Below are 3082 nucleotides of genomic sequence, written 5' to 3' on the forward strand. Positions count from 1 at the left end.
GTGTGGAGTTAATGTCATTTTGTCTTTTCTCTTGACCTTTGACCTGGGAGTGGCAGCTGATGACCAGAGACCGACTGGAAGAATGCAGAAGTAATCAGACTTAGGCCTCCCTCCTTCCTTTCCCTCCCAAAACAGTCACTTCCCTCATGCTTCAAACTCCCTCTTTTCTCTTCAGGATTTCTTTTTTCAGTTGTTGTTGTATCTTTTCCTGTACCAACCCTGTCCTCCACTTTGTGTCACCTTTCATCTAGTTGTAAGTCTGGCCTCTTATCTGACCTTGGTCTCATTTGCTTCCAGCCTTCTATCTGCTTTATGCTTATTTTCTCCTGCTCCCCCATCACACCGTAAATACAGATTAAATTTTGCTCTACTGTATCTCTGCTCACTTTTTCTTCCCACGGCCATCTGTCTTCCAACCACCCTTCCAGATCTTGTATGCAGTATTGTGAATCCTCTAATCATTTTTTGCCTCAGTGTGTATTCATTTTCTCTCTCCCTCCCTCTTTACCTCCCCTTCTGCTTCCATGTCCTCCTGACCATCCAGCTGCAGAGAGCAGTGCTCAGATCCTGTTCTGCACACCCGTCTCCCCCACAGGAATGTGCTGTTTGTACATAAACATAACAAGAGGACTGATAAGAACATTTCTGCACAAGGGCAGCTCTCTGACCAGTAACAATACTATTAGGGGATATATGGAGGAAGGATGACAAAGATTAGTAAGCAGATTCAAGGTTTGATATCTGGGGGGGGATTCCTGATTGTTGGTCAATGACGCCTTGTCCCAAACACTGGGGTTTAAAACTATTATTATGTGGTGACTATTTGAAAAGGAATTTCACAGTGGACCTTAATGATGTCTCCCTGGTATCATTTCAAAACAGATTTTCTGTTTAAATAGGCAGAAGACATTTTAATAGTATCTGAATTGTTTTACACAAACTGAATCAAAAAATATAGTATTGACACAATATTGGAGTAATATCATAGTAATGGTATCTTTTATATAACTGTTGAGGTACTTGCCTTGAATAATATGGATAGAATATGGTTACTTTGACCCAGTGTTTCACACAAGCTCAAGTATCACCTAAAAAATATGTGCATTTCCAGGATGACCCAGTGAAACAAATATAAATGTAATATTGCCTTCATTTCCTACATTGTTTTCCACCTGTGACAGGTGCTCTTTTAATTATATCATCCAGATACACACCACAGTAGTTTAATGGCTCCCAACTGGAGAATTAGTGTCAACAATTGTTTATTTCAATAAACCATTTCTTAATATTTGCATAGCAGTGAAGATTTTCTATAAATTATTTTCAATTATTGGGTTAAATTATTGGTTAAAATTTGCACTATTTTTGGACAGAAGCTCTGTTTGCCGTCACATATTCATATTTACATATATAGTTGTGGGTGGCACAGTAGTGCAGTGGTCAGCACTGTCCCTTCATTGCAAGAAGGTTCCACGTTCAAATCCCAGTTAGCCTGAGGGAGGTTGCATGCACTCCTTGTGCCTGTGTTTTCTCCAGGTACTCCAGCTTCTTCCCACAGTCCAAAGACATTCAGGTGAATTAGTGACTCTATATTGCCCTAGGTGTGAGTGGTTGTTTGTCTCTATATATCAGTCCTATGATAGTCTGGTGACCTGTCCCAGATGTACTCTACCTCTTGCCCAATGTAAGCTGGGATAGGCTCCAACCCCCATGACCCTTACGGATAAGCAGTATAGATAATGAATGGATATATAGTTGTACAGAACAAAGAGAATATAACATTCAAACCTGCAAAGCATACACGTATCTTTAACAATCAGTAACAAATAGTGATATCTAAGTTTTAAAAAAAGAGCCAGAAAGAAACACATTTATACTGGTTATCTTCCCATGGGTACTGGGTAAAGTGGCCCCAGCATTGTGCTGGTACCACACTGATCCAATTTGGGTCAAAATATCAAATTGTAAATTGTGAATAATTATTGTAATAAAGAACAAACTACAAGCAGGTTTCCCTGCAATGATGTGAGTTAGATGACAGGCATTAGTTTGCTTTGCTGGCAGTCTGCAAAGACAAAACACAACCCTCAGTTATTGACATGGTTTACTCAGTGACTTTGAGATAGAGTGAGCAGCAGCTGGATGTTACTACTTAGTCATGGATGCCTGCGCCAATCTTCCATGAAATGACGGGTGGGGACGCACCAGTCTCCATGGAAACGGGACGTAGCAGCTGACTCATTGCGCAAAATGGATAAACCTTAAACTTCCCTTCAAAATAGGAAATGTTGCTCATTGCTGTAAATATCCAGCCTATTCTCTTGCTGATAGACTTAACATCCCCAGGATCTAACTCCTCTGATGCACAAATCTCCCAAGTGAGGCATTACATAACAGTATCATATTACATGTAAACACATGCAGCCGGGGCCCCACAATCGCTGCATTTTCTTTTGCCACTGTGCTGAACAGACAGCTGGACATTGCCATATGAGGAAATGACAGACAAATATTTTTTTAATTTGACCAGAGTCATTTCAATTTCAGTTTCTATTCAGAACACACCCGTACTGGTTTGATGAAAGTTTTTCATGAAATTGAAAGTTCAGAGTGCTTACTTTTCAGTGGCTCCTTATTTTGTGGCAGCAGCTGCAGCAGAAGGGGGCAGTATAGTGCAGGTGTTTGGTGCACAGGTAGAGGCAGCAGGTATCAGGTGAGGAACATGATTATCCAACTAATCTTTCTAGACCTTTGCAGTCCTTTGGTTTCACCGGTTGGTGTCCTTTATTACATAATGTTCGTCTCTGCTCCTTGTGTCCATGTGGGCTTATCTGATATAGGTAAGTTGTGTGTGTACGTATGTGTGTGTGTGTGTGTGTGTGTGACGGACGTGGAGACAGAGACATCCAGTGGAGAACAGAAACTGTGGGACTTCAAAAGGGTGGGTGTGGGTGGATATGTGTGTGGGTGGGTGGATATGTATGTGTGGGTGGATATGTGTGTGTGTGTGTGTGTGTGTTCTCGGAATCAGCGCTCTTATCAGCAGCGGGGGAGCCAGCAACATTAAAGGTGTTGTGACTGG

At 41.5% G+C, this 3082-nt stretch overlaps 1 long non-coding RNA gene across 1 annotated transcript in view; it reads right to left on the reverse strand.

Moving 5' to 3' along the window:
* Positions 1-2706: 2706 nt before the first annotated feature.
* The window catches only part of LOC108882676 (uncharacterized), a 20729-nt gene continuing 20353 nt past the window's right edge, over positions 2707-3082 (reverse strand). Inside the window, exon 3 of the long non-coding RNA XR_001960822.2 lies at positions 2707-3082. This exon is cut by the window's right edge and continues 935 nt beyond it. This is a non-coding gene — a long non-coding RNA (uncharacterized LOC108882676).

This window comes from Lates calcarifer, linkage group LG6, assembly GCF_001640805.2.
Source record: "Lates calcarifer isolate ASB-BC8 linkage group LG6, TLL_Latcal_v3, whole genome shotgun sequence".
NCBI classification, from domain to species: Eukaryota; Metazoa; Chordata; class Actinopteri; family Centropomidae; genus Lates; species Lates calcarifer.